This window comes from Meriones unguiculatus, chromosome X (genome assembly GCF_030254825.1).
Source record: "Meriones unguiculatus strain TT.TT164.6M chromosome X, Bangor_MerUng_6.1, whole genome shotgun sequence".
NCBI lineage: Eukaryota > Metazoa > Chordata > Mammalia > Rodentia > Muridae > Meriones > Meriones unguiculatus.
In genome coordinates, this window is record NC_083369.1 from 71,537,445 (window position 1) to 71,554,577 (window position 17,133).

The window sequence follows — 17,133 nt, forward strand, 5'->3', positions numbered from 1 at the left end:
TGCTTCTTCTTTTTCTAGGGTTTTTAAGTGAGCCATTAAGTTGCTTGAATGCGCTGTCTCAAATTTCTTCTTGAAGGCACTTAGTGCTATGAACTTTCCTCTTAGCACTGCTTTCATTGTGTCCCACAAGTTTCGGTATGTTGTGTCTTCATTTTCATTGAGTTCTAGGAAGATTTTAATTTCTTTCTTTATTTCTTCCCTGACCCAGCTGTCTTTTAGTAGCAAGTTGTTCAGTTTCCATGTATGTGTAGGCTTTTTGCTATTTCTGTTGTTACTGAGGTCCAGCTTTATTCCATGGTGATCCGACAGGATACAAGGGATTATTTCAATCTTCCTGTATTTGTTGAGGCTTGCTTTGTGACCAACTATGTGGTCTATTTTGGAGAAGGTTCCATGAGGTGCTGAGAAGAAGGTAAATTCTTTTGTGTTTGGGTGTAAGGTTCTGTAAATGTCTGTTAGGTCCATTTGATTCATGACCTCTGTTAAAGATATTGTTTCTTTGTTTCATTTCTGTTTTGTTGACCTGTCCTTTGTTGAGAGTGGGGTGTTGAAGTCTCCCACTATTAGTGTGTGGGGATCTATATGTGGTTTAAGTTTTATCAATGTTTCTTTCACAAATGTGGGTGCCCTTGTATTTGGGGCATAGATGTTCAGGATTGTGATGTCTTCTTGGTGGAATTTTCCCTTGATGAGTATGAAGTGTCCTTCCCCATCTCTTTTGATTAGTTTTGGTTGAAAGACTATTTTATCAGATATTAGAATGGCTACTCCTGCTTGCTTCTTGGGTCCATTTGCTTGAAAAGCCGTTTTCCATCCCTTTACCCTCAGGTAATGTCTATCTTTGTGACTTAGGTGTGTTTCTTGTAAAGAACAGATTGCTGGGTTTTCTTTACGCATCCATTCTGTTAGTCTGTGTCTTTTTATTGGAGAATTAATTCCATTGATATTGAGAGAGAATAATGACCAGTGGCTGTTAAATCCTTTGACTTTGATGTTGGCTGTGGTCATCAGGTTGTGTGCTTGGTTGCTTTTTGTTTTACTGAAGTGAGGTTATTTATTTCCTGTGTTTTCTTGAATGTAGCTAGCTTTCTTGGGTTGTATTTTCCCTTCCAGTGTCTTCTGTAATGCTGGATTTGTTTGTAGGTATTGTTGAAATTTGTTTTTGTCATTGAATATCTTGTTTTCTCCATCTATGAGGACTGAGAGTTTTGCAGGGTATAGTAGCCTGGGCTGACATCTGTGTTCTCTTAGGGTCTGCATGATATCTGTCCAGGCCCTTCTGGCTTTCATAGTCTCTGTTGGAAAGTCAGGTGTGATTCTAATGGGTTTGCCATTATATGTTACTTGGCCTTTTTCTCTTGCAGCTTTTAGTATTTGTTTCTTTGTTCTGTATACTTACAGTTTTGATTATTATGTGGCGGGAGGATTTTCTTTTCTGGTCTAATTTATTGGGTGTTCTATAGGCCTCTTGTATTCTTATTGGCCTCTCCTTTAAGTTGGGGAAATTTTCTTCAATGATTTTGTTGAAAATATTTTCTGGGCCTTGGTGCAGGGAATCTTCTTTTTCCTCTATTCCTATTATTCTTAGGTTTTGTCTTTTTATGTTGTCTTGAATTTCTTGGATGATCTGTGTCAGGAATTTTTTAGATTTATCATTTTCTTTGACAGATACATCTATTTCTTCCATTGTATCTTCCACACCTAAGATTCTTTCTTCCATTTCTTGTAGCCTATTGGTTATGCTAACCTCTGTAGTTCCTGCTTTCTTCCCTAAGTTCTTTCTCTCCACAATTTCTTCCATTTGTGTTTTTTTTTTAATTTTTCCAATTCTATCTTCAGGTCTTGAGCTATTTTGTTGGTTTCCTTCCCCTGTCTGACTGTATTTTCATGTTTTTCCGTCAATTCCTTCAGCTGTTTGTTTGAACAATCCACTGTTTCTTTTATTTCATTCAGTGATTTAAGCATTTCCTCTCTAAAGGCCACATAATTTTTGGCTTCAGCTTCTTCTATTTCTTTTCATATTTTATTTGTTTCCTCTGTTATCATCTTCTTGAGCATAGATGTTAGGTTGTCTCCTTGAATTTTATTTATGCTGGGGTGTCTAGGGCTATTTGCCCCTGGATAACTGGGTTCCGGAGATGCCATAATGCTCTGGCTTTTGTTGGTTGAACTTTTATTCTGTCCTCTACCCATTGGGCTATCTTAGTTGTTTGAATTTAGTTTCTGGTTGTTCCTCGACTCTTGTAGTGGAGAGAATCCCTTTGGCAGGAAGATGTTTTTTCCTGAAGGAAGCCTTCCCAGCTTTTTGGGTATAGTCCCTGGATGTCCGCTGTTTTTCAGGAGTTGCTACAGCTCACCTCAGGCCTAGAGACCTGGGTGGTAAATGTGGTCCTGATTAGTCAAGAGGGCTCTCCTCTCACCAGGAGAAATTCTGGGGGAAGCTGCCCTCCTTCTGGGTTTCTTGCTGTAAATTTAGTGATCTGCTGCGGTAATCTGTGGCGGGTGAGTACTGCTCTGGTGTCTTGGGGCACTCAGTTCTGTCTGTTTGCAATCTGCAGTCTGCTAGACTTTCCCTAGGTGACCCCAGCAGCACGGTTTCTTCCTTCTCTGTGTGGTCCTCTCAGGACAGGGGTTTCCAGTCCCTGTTGTACTGGGGCATACAGCTTGTCTGTACCGCTGAGCTGAGTACTAAGCTCTCTGCGCGCAGCAGGAGCTCGGCTGTGCTGGTGGTAGCGACTTTCCGGGGAGAGACTGGGTGACCTGCGATCAGACCCGCAACCCTGCTTCCCCGTGGGGTCCCCCCGCGACTGGGACTCCCAGTCTCAGGTACCCTTGTGCCCACGGATCAGCCTGGGAAAGTGGCTGGGACCCGCCCGCTTGCGGCTCCAGCCCGGAGACCCAAAGCCCGCGTTACCCGGGATTTCTTCCGGGTTCTGGCTGGGTAACCATGAGTGGACCGGACCGATTCCCCCGCCGTGGGAGCCTCCCCTCACCTGGGAAACACGATCGATGTAGTTTCAGGGCCCCGAGTTCAGTCTCCTGGTCTCTGCACGGAAAGTGCTGTCCTGCTGCTCAGACGCGCTGTTTTCCCGGCGCCGCCATCTTGGCTCCCCCCTCTATTAATTTCTTAATAAGGTATGAAGTGGATCATGTTTTACTTGTGATATAAGATCAATAGGTGACACTGAGCAGCAGTTCCCACAAATGAATACTAGTGGGAAAACTCCCTTCAGTTGTGAGACAGGGAAAATGAGATATTGAAAAGGCTGCATGGGAGGCCTGGGGCACATTGTTACTCCTTGTGAGTCTATGCCTTAATATACTGCTAGTTCATCCCATCTGTTCTTATATGCTTATCTGTAGGCTCGGGGTCATTCCTATCTGATCATATATTCTTGCTCTTACAGGTTTTAATTAATAACACAATCACAAGGGCTGGGGTTGTAGCTGTTTGAGGCCATGAGTTCAATCCTGAATGCCTACACATATACAAAGAGAGAGAGAGAGAGAGAGAGAAAGAAAGAGAGAGAGAAAAATAGAGAGAGTCAATAATGTTTGATGTCACCTAAAAATTTGAAAAACAATTGTGGAAAATGTCAGTGGAACATAAAAAATCAAAAGGACATAGCATAGTTCCACTTTTATTATTGAAAATGTGGCTGGAGCTAGACAGATTGAGAGACACCTGTAATTCCAGGTCTTGGAAGGTAAAAACAAAAGGATCAATAGTTCAAACCTAGGCTCAGCTGAATCCAAAGCCAGGCTTGCATGCATGAAACTCTTTGGAAATAAATAACAACAAGAACAAAACCCTGGATATTGCACTTCATCGTGAGGACTATACTAGAGAAATTTCAGACAGCATGAACTCTTAGAGTCAGATTTCATAAATAACATTAGTTGAGTGATTTCAAAATATTTTTACCTGGCATTATTTATAACAAGCAATCTATGGACTACTGCATTAAAATTCTCTGGGTTTTCTGTTAACATTTCTAATCCATATAGTCAACACTGCAACTATAGAATCAGAGTGTTGGGGGATTAGAAGAGGAAGTCTACATGGTCACTCCTAAAGTAATTCTGTTGTACAATAAAGCTTCAGAACTCATTGTTTAGGAACTACTTGACAACATTCTTCAAGTGTGGGTGCATGCTCTTATGGAAAGGGGAAAACTTGGGATTTGTTCTGCTCAAGAAGGCTGAGCTTTGAATGAAAGACAGAAAGTTAAAAAGTGGATGAAAATATGGAATAACAAGAAACCCAGAATTGCTAAAAACAATCCTCTACAATAAAGGATCTTCTGGAGGTATCTCCATCCCTGATCTCAAGCTGTAATATCTCAACAGTAATAAAAACTTCATGGTACTGGAATAGAAACAGACTGGTGGATCAATGGAACCGAATAGAAGACCCAGAAATAAAGCCACACACTTATGGATACCTTATCTTTGACAAAGATGCCAAAACCATACAATGGAAAACAGAGAGCATCTTCAACAAATGGTGCTGGTCTAACTGGATGTCTACATGTAGAAAAATGAAAATAGATCCATACTTATCACCCTGCACAAAACTAAAGTAAAATTGATCAAAGACCTCAATATAAAACTTAGAAAAAGTGGGGAAGAGCCTGGAACTCATTGGCACAGGAGACAACTTCCTTAACAGAAACCAACAGCACAGACTCTAAGAGCAATAATCAATAAATGGGACTTTATGAAACTGAAAATCTTCTGTAAAGCAAAGAACACTGTCATCAGAACAAAACAACTACCTACAGATTGGGAAAGGATCTTTACCAACCCTATATCTGACAGAAGGCTACTATCCAGGAAATATAAAGAACTCTAGAAGTTAAAAAACAACAAATTAAATAATCCAATTAAAAAATGGGAAACAGAACTAAACAGAGAATTCTCGATAGAGAACTATCTAATGGCAAAGAAACACTTAAGGAAATGATCAAGGGCATTAGTCATCAGGGAAATGCACATCAAAACAACCCTGAGATTTCAACTTACACCCATCAGAATGGCCAAGATCAAAAACTCAAGTGACAACCCATGCTGGAGAGGTTGTGAAGAAAAGGGAACCCTTCTCCACTGCTGGTGGGAATATAAAATTGTACAACCACTCTGGAAATCGATCTGGGTCTTTCTCAGACAATTAAGAATAGCTCTCCCTCAAGTTCCACCCTTACCACTTCTAGGCATATATCCAAAAGAGGCTCAAGTACACAATAAGGATATTTGCTCAACTATGTTTGTAGCAGCTTTATTTGTAATAGCCAGAACCTGGAAACAACCCAGATGCCCCTCAACTGAAGAATGGATACAAAAGTATTGTACATTTACACAATGGAATACTACTCGGCAATAAAAAACAAGGAAATTATGAAATTTGCAGGTGTATGGTGGGAACTGGAAAAGATCATCCTGAGTAAGCTATCCCAAAAGCAGAAAGACACACATGGTATATATATACATACTCATATAGACATATAATATAGGATACACCTACTAAAATCTGTACACCTAAAGAAACTAATCAAGAGGGAGAGCTCTGGCTAAAATGCTCAATCCCCATCTGGAAAGGCAAAGAGGATGGACATCAGAAGGAGAAAACAGGGAGCAAGTTAGGAGACTGCCACAGAGGGCCTCTGAATGGCTATGCCCTGCAGACTATGCATGGAGATAACCTAAGATCCCTGCACAGATGTAGCCCATGACAGTTCAGTATCCAAGTGGGTTCCAATGTAATAGGAACAGGGACTGTCTCTGACATGAATTGATTGGCCTGCTCTTGAATTACCTCCCCCTGAGGGGGAAGCAGCATTACCAGGCCAAAGAGGAATACAATGCAGCCACTCCTGATGAGCCTAACAGACTAGGATCAGAAGGAAGGAAAAGAAGACATCTGCTACCAGTGGCCTTGGGGAAGGGCATGCATGGAGAAGGAGGAGGAAGGTAGGGATTGGAAAGGGAGGAGGGAGGAAACTACAGGGGGGATATAAAGTAAATAAAGTGTAATTAATAAAAAAAATAACAAAAAAGGTAGAAGAAAAATTTAACAGTAACTATTTCAAGTAGAAGGAACACATTTAAAAAAATATATATAGAAGCCTGAGATGCAACCCTGTAGCTTAACACAGATTTAAATAACATAAGACCTAAGATTTAACCACAGCACAAAAATAAATAAATGACTATATTGAGACAAAAAAAAAAAAGTCTTGATGTGCTAGGAAGGGTTGATACAGGGAAGGAGGCTCCCCTTTTCTGGGGGGGGGGATGGGGGAAATGGAGGACTGGGAGGAAAGGAGGAGAAGGTTATTATTATTATTATTATTATTAAAAAAGATTAATGATAAAAACTGTTTAAAAGAATGTGCCTTGGGGATCCAAGATGGCAGCACTGAGAGGACACTCTGTCTGATGAGCAGGACAGCAGTTACTGCACAATGACCAACAGACCAAAATCTGGGCACTAAAAGAAGAGTGATTGTTTTTTCCAGGTGAGAAGCCCCATGGTGTGGGAAGCAACCAGGTCCATTCTCAGGTCACCCAGCTAAACCCTGGGAGAGTTCCTGGGTCCCAGCAGGTACTTGGTCTCCAGCCCTGAGCCACATGCCCTCATGCTCTGATAACCATCCTGGACTGAATTGTGGTCCCCACAATACCAGAGACTGAGTTTTACAGTTGAGAGAAAATCCCATGGTGAAGGAAGGATTTGGGACTGACTGACCTCAGGTCACCCAGACACCTGGAAAAGGTCCCTGGCCCAAGCAGGCATGCACTCAACCACCAGACAAGAGCCACATACATGCACACCTAACTCACTCTCCCAAACAGAATTGTGTGCCCACAAACCCCAGAGACTAGGTTTCACTGTACTGTAAGGATGAAACCCCATGGTGAAGGAAGTATCAGCTCTGACCTCAGGGCACCTAGCCAATCCTACGAAATTTCTCTGGAAATGTTTCCGAGTTCTTGCAGGCGCCCGGTTGCCAGTACATAGCCACCTGCCTGCATACTCTACTCACCAACCCAGACTGAACTGTGGACCCCAAAACACCGGAGACTGGGCCTCCTTGTCAGGAGAAAACCACAGGGTGTGGGAAAATGAGATCTCACTTCAGGAAACCCAACTAATTCCCAGAAAAGTTCCTGAGTTCCAGCAGGCTCCAGGTGTCCTGCCTCAGACCAGAGTGCTCCACTCACCTGCCACTGATTACTGCTTGGATACTGGGGCACAGAGCTCCACCCTTAGGCCTAAAGAAGCCTGGGATCCACAGGATCATCCCCCAGACACTGCTCCAAGGCACAACCTGTCTCCCTAGCTAAATTGAACAAACTGTGGGGCTCCCTGGTTCTTCAAGAGGGATGTGGCCAGCAAACACAGTGTAAGAGCAGCAACAGCAGTTAATTAAATTCAGAGCAAGAAACCCAGTGGCAGAGCAGCTGTCTCTAGGACTTCTCCTGGCAAAGGGAGAGACTCCTTGACTACCAACAACTACAGTTACCCCACAGGTCCATACACCTGAAGTGAGCTGTGGCATTTCCCTGAGAATCGCCTGCCATTTGGTGACCATACCCAAAAAGCTGAGAAGGCCTCTTCAGGAACAACCATCATCCTGACAAGGGGATTCTCCCCAACCCAAGATGCCAGCAGACACCAGGAACACCTGAGTCAGGCAGATGGATACAGGCCAGTATAAAAGCACAATCAATAAATGCCAACAAAATATAGTGTCTCCAGAACTCAGTAATAAAGTGGCAAGTGAGCCTGGGCACCCTAACATAAGTGATTTTCAAGAAGATGACCTTACATCTGTGTTTATGAAGAGGATAATGGAGGAAAGAAATAAAAAGTACAAAGAAATAGAGGAAGATAAAGTCAAACAGATGGTGGACATTCATAAAGAAACAGATTTAAGATAAAGTCAAACAGATTATGACCATCTATAAAGAAATACAGGAGGATGCAGCAAATAGTTTGTGGCCTTCAGGAAGGAAATAATTAAATAACTAAAAATAATAAAAGAAACAGAGAGTGTTCAAATAAACAGGTGAAGGAATTGAAGGAAACACAGGGAAATACAGACAGGTAAAGGAAATAAAACAGTTCAAGATCTGAAGATAAAATTAGAAAAATTAAAGAAAACACAAATAGAGGAAATCATTGAGAGGAAGAACTTAGGGACTGAAATAGGAAATACAGAGGTAAGCATAACCAACAGACTACAAGAGATGGAAGAGATAATCTCAGGTGTGGAAGATGCAATGGAAGATATTGATGTATCCATCAACAATAATGTTAAATCTAAAAAAATTCCTGACACGAACCTACCAAGAAATCCAAGACAACATGAAAAGACAAAACCTAAGAATAATAGGAATAGAGGCAAAAGAAGTTTCCCATCTCCAAGACCCAGAAAATATTTTCAACACAATCATAGAAGAAAATTTCCCCAATTTAAAGCATAGGCCTATAAGCATACAAGAGAACTACAGAACACCTAATAAATTAGACCAGAAAGGAAAATCCTCCCACCACATAATAATCAAAACAGTAAGTATAAAGAACAAAGAAAAAATAATAAAAGCTGCAAAGGAAAAAGGCCAAGAAACATAAAATGGCAGACCCATTAGAATCACACCTGAATTTCCAACAGAGACTATGAAAGCCAGAAGGGCCTGGACAGATATCATGCAGACCCTAAGAGAACACAGATGTCAGCCCAGGCTACTATACCCCACAAAACTCTCAGTCCTCATAGATGGAGAAAACAAGATATTCAATTCCAAAACAAATTTCAACAATACCTACATACAAATCCAGTGTTACAGAAGATACTAGAAGGAAAAATACAACCCAAGAAAGCTACCTACAATCAGGAAAATACAGAAAAAAATAATGTCAGTACAGCAAAACTCAAAGTAGACAAGCACACAAACATACAACCACAACCAACATCAAAATATAAGGATCTAAGAGCCACTGGTCATTAATCTCTGTCAACATCAATGGACTCAACTTTCCAATAAAAAGACACAGACTAACAGAATGGATGCATAAACAAGACCCAACAATCTGTTGCATACAAGAAACACACCTAAGTCACAATGATAGACATTACCTGGGTGTAAAGGGCTGGAAGAGAGTTTTCCAAGCAAATGGGCCCAAGAAGCAAGCAGGAGTACCCATTCTAATATCTAACAAAATAGACTTCCAACCAAAATTAATCAAAAGAGATGGGGAAACGTCACTTCATACTCATCAAAAGAAAATTTCACCAAAAAAGACATCATATTCTGAAGATTTATGCCCCAAATACAAAGGCACCCACATTTGTAAAAGGAACATTAATAAATATTAAACGACATCTAGATCCCCACACATTAATAGTGAGAAACTTCAACACCCCACTCTCAACAAAGGACAGGTCAACAAAACAGAAATTTAGCAAAGAAACAATGACTCTAACAGAGGTCATGTATCAAATGAGCCTAATAGACATATACAGAACCTTTCACCAAAACACAATAGAATTTACTTTACTCTCAGCACCTCACAGAAACTTGTCCAAAATAGACATCATCCAAATCAACAAAACCCGAAATGAAAAGGGGACATAACAACAGACATTGAGGAAATCCAAAAAATCATTAGGTCTTACTTCAAAAGCCTATATGCTACCAAATTTCAAAATCTAAATGAAATGGACAATTTTATTAATAAATTCCACTTCCCAAAGCTGAATCAAGACCAGGTGAATAAATTTAATAATCCTATTATCTCCTAAGGAAATCGAAGCTGCCATCAAAATCTCCCATCCAAAAAAAAAAAAAAAAAAAGCCCAGGGCCAGATCGTTTCAGCACAGAATTCTACCAGATCTACAAAGAAGAGCTAACTCCTCCAATACCCTTCAAATTATTCCACCAAATAGAAACAGAAGGAACATCACCAATCTCATTCTATGAATCTGCAGTCACCATGATACCTAAAACTGCACAAAGACCCAACAAAAAAAGAGACCTATCTCTCTTATGAATATTGTTGCAAAAATACTCAATAAAATACTCGCAAACTGAATCCATACACCTATGATACATACCTATGAATATTTGATTTTAGACCAAAAAACCAAAACCATACAATGGAAAAAAGATAGCATCTTCAACAAATGGTGCTGGTCTAACTGAATGTCTACATGTAGAAAAATGCAAATAGATCTATATTTATCACCCTGCACAAAACTAATGTCTAAGTGGATCAAAGTCCTCAACATAAAACCACTTAAGCTTCTTCCACTTAAGCTATTAGAAGAAAAATTGGGGAAGAGCCTTGAACTCATTGGCACAGTAGACAATTTCCTGAACAGAACAGCAACAGTACAGGCTCTAAAATCAACAATCAATAAATGTGACCTCAGGAAACTGAAAAGCTTCTGTAAAGCAAAGGACTCTGTCAGTAGAACAAAATGACAGCATACAGACTGGGAAAATATCTTTACCAAACATATATCTGACAGAGGACTAATACCCAGAACATATAAATATGAAGTTAAAAAGCAACAAACAAAGTAATCCAGTTAAAAAATGGGGTACAAACTGATTGGCCTGCTCTCTGAGGAGAGAGAACCTTACAAGGACACAGAGGAAGACAATACAGCCAGTCCTGATGAGTCCTGATAGCCTAGGATCAAAAGGAAGGAAAAGAAGACCTCCCCTATCAGTGGACTCGGGGAGGGGCATGGGTTCAGAAGGGTGAAGGAGGGTAGGATTGGGAGGGGAAGTGGGAAAGAGCTACAGGGGGGGATAAAAAGTGAATAAATTGTAATTAATAAAAATTATAATTAAAAAATTTAAAAATAGGGTACAGAGCTAAACAGAGACTTCTCAGTAAAGGAATATTAAATGGCAGAGAAATTCTTTTAAAAATGTTCAGTGTCCTTATCATCAGGGAAATGCAAATCAAAATGATCCAAGATTTCACCTTACTTCCATCAGAATGGCTAAGATAAAAAACTCAAGCGACAGCACATGCTGGAGAGGATGTGGAAAAAGAGGAACCCTCCTCCATTGCTGGTGGGAATGTAAACATGTATAACCACTTTGGAAATCAATCTGGTGCTTTCTCAGAAAATTGGGAATAGTGCTACTTCAACATCCAGCTATAGCACTCCTAGGCATATATCCAAATTATGCTCAACTCTAGTACAAGGACATTTGCTCAACCATGTTCATAGCAGATTGATTTGTTATAGCCAAAATCTGGAAACAACCTAAATGTCCCTGAGCAAAGGAAGGGATACAGAAATTGTGGTATATTTACACAATGGAATACTACTCAGCTATTAAAAACAAGGAAATCATGAAATTTTCAGGCCAATGATAGAATCTAGAAAAATCATCCTGAGTGAGGTATCCATGAAGCAGAAAGACACACATGGTATATACTCCCTTATAAGTGGATATTAGCCATATTATAGTGAATATTAGCCATACAATATAGGATAACCATACTAAAATCTGTACTCCTAAAGAAGCTAAACAACAAGGAAGACCCTAGGGAAGATGCTCCATCCTCAATCAGAGAGACAAAGTGATGGACATCGGAAGCAGGAGAAGACATGGAACAAGAGACAAGTTTACCACAGAAGGCCTCTGAAAGACTCTGATTAAAGTATCAAAGCAGAGGTTGAGATTAATAGTCAAACTTTGGGCAAAGTTCAGGGAATCTTAGGAAAGAAAGGGGAGAGAGAAAGACTTGGAGGAGACAGGCGCTCCATGAGAAGAGCAACAGAGCCAAACATACTGAGCACCAGGGGCTCTGAAAATAATGATACCCCAACCAAGGACAATGCATGGAGAGGATTTAAAACCCCAGCTCAGATGTAGCCCATAGACTCAGTCTCCAAGTGGGTCCATAGTTTAGGAAGCAGGGATTTTCTCTGGCATGAACTCAGTGACAGGCTCTCTGATCACTGCCTCCGGGGAGGTAGAGCCTTACCAAGCCACAGAGGAAGACAATGTAACCAGTCCTGATGAGACCTGATAGTAAAGGGTCAAATAGAAGGGGAGGAGGACCTCCTGTATCAGTGGACTAGGAAAGGGGCGTAGAGCGAGAATAGGGAGGGAGGTGGGATTTCTAGGAGATGAGGGAGAGGGCCACAACTGGGATACAAATGGAATAAATTGTAAAAAAAAAAAAAAAAAAAAAAAAAAAAAAAAGGTTAAAATTAAAAATTAAATAAAATAAAACCTAGTTAGGTTTGGAATGTGTTTTTATTTTGATTCATGGTGTAGGATCTGGGGCTGCTTCAGACTGACCTCATCAAGTAACTATGATTTGCCTCTTGCCCTGGAAGGGGTATGAGTCTGCCAGCTGAAAATAGTTTACATTTGGAATTCTCGGGACTCTTGAGAGGGTATTAAAAAAATGCCAGAACCCCAAGAGAAGTGAAGGCTGCTGCTATCCCTGCTGCTGCTGCTTCTGTTGTTCCCTGATGATACTTTTTGCTGGTTCCTGATTGCTTTTGCTGTTTGCTATATTCCTGGTTGCTGGTTGGAAATATCCTAAGGACAAAGATTGGACTTACCTCAAGGAACCCTATGCCTCTATCCAGTAAAAGTAATATAAAGAGATCTACACCCCCTTTTCCCTCTATCCTTCTTTTGTTCCTACATAGTGTTGGGAGGTTGGAGGGGATAGGAATGTTGTAGGGAGGTAGGCAAAAGAACACAATAAAGTAGCCAAAGGTCTAGTTACAGACTTGGAGTCAGAGAAAGCTCTTTTGAGAAAGAATTACCTACACTGAGAACTAAATAAAGAATTAGCACAGCAAAAAGAATGAAGTGCTTCAAAAAAGGTTCCAGACAAACACACTCATTTAAATAAATGAGTGAAGCTTACAATAGCCAGAAAAATATATATATACTATGAAAATCAAACTGCGGGCAAAATAATAAAAAGTGTGAAAAATCTCCTTTAGCCACAGAGACCAAAATAAAGATTTTGAAATTTTTTTCAAAAATAATGTCCAGGCTCTCATGGGTTTTGGTTTGTTGTTTATTTATTTAATTATCTGTGTGTAAGACAGAGAGATATTCAGTCAGACAGACAGACAGAGGTACAAATTATTTATGCCAGGCTTCCCTGGAACTCGCTACGTTATCTTCCTGCCTTAACATCCCAAGTTACCACATTTGATTCTACTAAATGTTTTTTGAGGTTTTTTTTTTTTTTTTTTTTTTTCCAACAAGGTCTCGTTTACCCCAGGTGAACAACCAAATCACTATATACAAAGACCAGGCTTAACCAGCCTCAACCTCCTAAGTGCTAGCATGGCATACATGTCCAACAACACCTGCCTTTCACAGAATATATATATATATATATACATATATATATATACACATATACATATATGTATATGTGTATATATATATATATAAGCAAAATGATCAAATTGACAAATTATGAAAACTATGCATGGAAGGGAATTAAATATCTAGAGTATTATGTGAAAAATATTGAAAAGCTATCATCAATAGACCTAGTAACAAATTGCATGTAACAGTCAATGTGAGTCCAGGATTAAAACTGGTTTTCAAGTTCAGGAATCAAACAGAGCCTTGTTATGTGGCCAAGAATCATAGCTTAGAAAAAGAACGAATTTTTTTCTGATAATTTCCTTAATGTATGTAGTAGTCAATTGCTCCAGCTTCCAGCAGTGCCTTGGAATCCTGTTTGTTCTCCTTATATAGTGATTACACAACAATGAAAGTCCACATATAGTGTCCAAAAATTAATCATCACAATGCATTATATGCTTTGATCCAGTAATACTCCCTTATCTCCCAAAGCAAATAGTTTTCTAGTTTACAGTCCTGAATGGACACTGCTGGTCCTGGCTTTCTTCTTTGTATAAAGAAATTGTCCCTTGACTAAATGTTTGAAAAAAGTTTGAACATTGCTGTCTTTCTAAAACTACTATTATATTTTATTCCCAAACCAATAATAACAATAATAGAAATTCTATTTTGCAGAATAAATATAGATTTATTCTAGAGAAGTGAGAATCAACTTCCAAAAGTGAGAGAGTGTCTAAGGGAGGAATACTCAGAAAAATCCCTGCCAAAACTCCAAAATTACACAGAAATTAAATGCTGAAAATAACAACTCAGTATGCTATCAAATACAATGTTGTTTTTTTTTTTAAAAAATTATATCATTAGCCATGAATCGTACTGGGCAGACTGCTCAGACCCTGAATAATCATTTAGCCAATGTAACTCATGCCTTAGTTGTACAAAAAGGAATTAATGCTCAACTAAAAGGAAGCTTGATGGTGTTCAATCAGAGGATTGACCTCTTACAGGAGCAATTTGATACCCTATGGCAAATCGCTCAACTTGGCTGTCAAGGAAAATATGCTGGTCATATTCAAATTTGAGTCACTAGCATATAACATGAGAATTTTTCCTGTGCTGCAAATCTGTCTAAACAATTGTCGAGCTATATTTTAGGTAATTGGACTGGAGAATTCGATACTACGATGGAGCAGCTGAGAGTGGCCATTGTCACAGTAAATTCTACCAGAGTGGACGCAGGACTAGCCACAGGATTATCATCATGGATTGCTGCAGCCATGAATCATCTGAAGAAATGGGCGGGCATGGGAGTGTTAGCAGGCCTTCTGGTGTTGGTCTCCTTGGTTTGCCTGTGGTATATATGCAAGATTAGAGTCTCACAACAGTGTAATGCAGCCATGACCATTCAGGCCTTTACAGCCATTGAAGCAGGACAGTCTCCCCAAGCATGGTTGGCTAACATAAAAAGCTAAAATGTTACGCTCAGGATGCGAGGCTAAGCACTGCACTCAGGGTCAGCCGCTTTCGACCCAGAGAAGAGCATGTCTGATTGCATGCGGGTTGATACCCCAGGTCCCGCCTCTGAGAAAAAGGTATTGGACGGGTCTGATGCTCTTTGGGTGGATGACACCTAAATGAACATCGGTACAAAGTCCCAATTTATTTCTAATATCAGAGATCAGACCTCTACTCTTGCCTGATGCATCTAAAACAAAAAGGGGGAACTGTAGAGAGCTGCATAATGCTGCGCCTTAAAGATGGAGCTGGTTTCCGCCTTCTGCCTTCCCGATGGTGAGTGCTCTCTGTCACAAACAACTCCACATTTGGCTAAGGCTGAGGATCTGGCTTGCCTCCGTGTGTGTGGACTTATCTGCATTGCCCACGTGGCATGCTGGGGTTGGCTACCCAGAGGCTATTTAAGCTGTGGGCTGGCTTTCCCCAGGGTCAGATTATTGTTCAAGGTTCCTGAATAAACTGCATTGAAAAAAAAAATTAAAAATAAAAGGCAACCCAATCAAATTTTAGTGATTTTAAGTGATCTCACCGCAAAAAATATAAAATTATTAGGTACTACATTTATTAATGAACCTGCTTCAGACACACCAAAATATATACACATATGATAATATCATTATATTGTACTCCATGAACTTGAAACTTTTGTCAATTACAGTTTTTTTCATTAGACAATTTAAAAAGAAGTTGTGCTATAGGGATAGAATTCAGTAAAAGAAAATCTGCTAACTAATGCAAAATCTGATGAAGACCAAGTTTGGTTTCATCTTTTTTGCAACACCTGAGATATTCAAACTTCAAAAGCAAAGGCAGAAGATTTGCAAATTCAGATGGTAGGAAATGAAGGAGGGAAAGTCTGATTTGTTGAACTGCTTTGCAAGCCCTGAGGCAGAGAATCAGTCTGTTTGCCAGATGTCTACTTATTTTCCTGCTGGGCATTTGCTCTGGAGATGAAAACAAATAATAGTCTTGCCAGTGTAGGTGGAATTATAAGCAAGTGGCTTGAGCAAGTGGCTTGAATAAAGATAATAGAGTAAGACAAAAATAATATTATACTACATGTTGCTGGTTATGTATATTCAATGACAATATGTAAAAATGCATAAAGAGGGTTTTATGAGGGGGCCTTAAATTTCTGAAGGCTTTCTATTGGTAAAATTTTTGCTTTGCTCAAAGTTAAGGTGTAGATGACTAGAATTAGAAATTTTTTTTATTTTTTCCATTTTTTTTTAAAAAAAATATCGTGTTGGTCAATGCCATAACATGACTATAAAAGTCTGTTAAATATGCTAAATTGTACCACATGAAAATGCATTTACTTAGATGTTTGCGAAGTACAAGAAAATATGAAAATATTGTATAATTGTGAAGCATTTGTCCTAATTTTTCCCTCTCCTTAAAACTGGGCTCACAATACCCCTTAATTAAAAGATTTTAGAGGATAAAATATGTTACATTAAACATTTCCCACACTACATTAAACCTTGCATAGAAAATAGCTCTCCAAAGTCTACCAACAGGAGTACAATAAATCCCTACAAAAGAGGATCCTCACAAGAACTGGGTTTAAGTATGTATAGCAACAACCACAAAATGCAAGAAAAACACAAGCATGATTATACTTACCAAATGAAAGAGTGTAGACAGAAATAAATCTTTCTCCTCTAGATTTAATAGATCTTGCTAAGGAGGAGATACTCCAAGCAAAATTCTCGTTATCTGCCTGTTCAATCTTCCAATACAGGCTTTACAGCCAGAGGTAACTAACATCTAGGAAATTATTATCTGTCTTCACTATAAAGTCTTTCACAGAGATGAAATGTAGACAGAGGTTGAGTACAGAGGAAAAAACAAAAAACAAAAACCTGTAGCTGAAATGCTGTCAGAAAAAAAAATCTCTAATAAAAAAGACTAAATACCATTTATTTAGTGATAGAACCAGTTCTGAAAGTCTGCAGATGCCTAAAATATATCAAAAGAGCTATGTTTTTCTCTCCGCTTGATTTTTCTGTAGAGTTTCCCTTAGTGTCCATGGTAACTCCCATAGAGTAACTAGGAGTCACATCATTAAAAAGCTTGTACATTAATATATAATGGGGGAGCAGCCACAGTACCTAGGCAATGCTGGGTTTCTGAACTGCCAAAAAAAAGTTTAAACCAATTTACATTTTAGCAACATACTGTCAGAGTACTCTTATACATCTAAACTAGCCAGAATATGTTAATCCACAGCT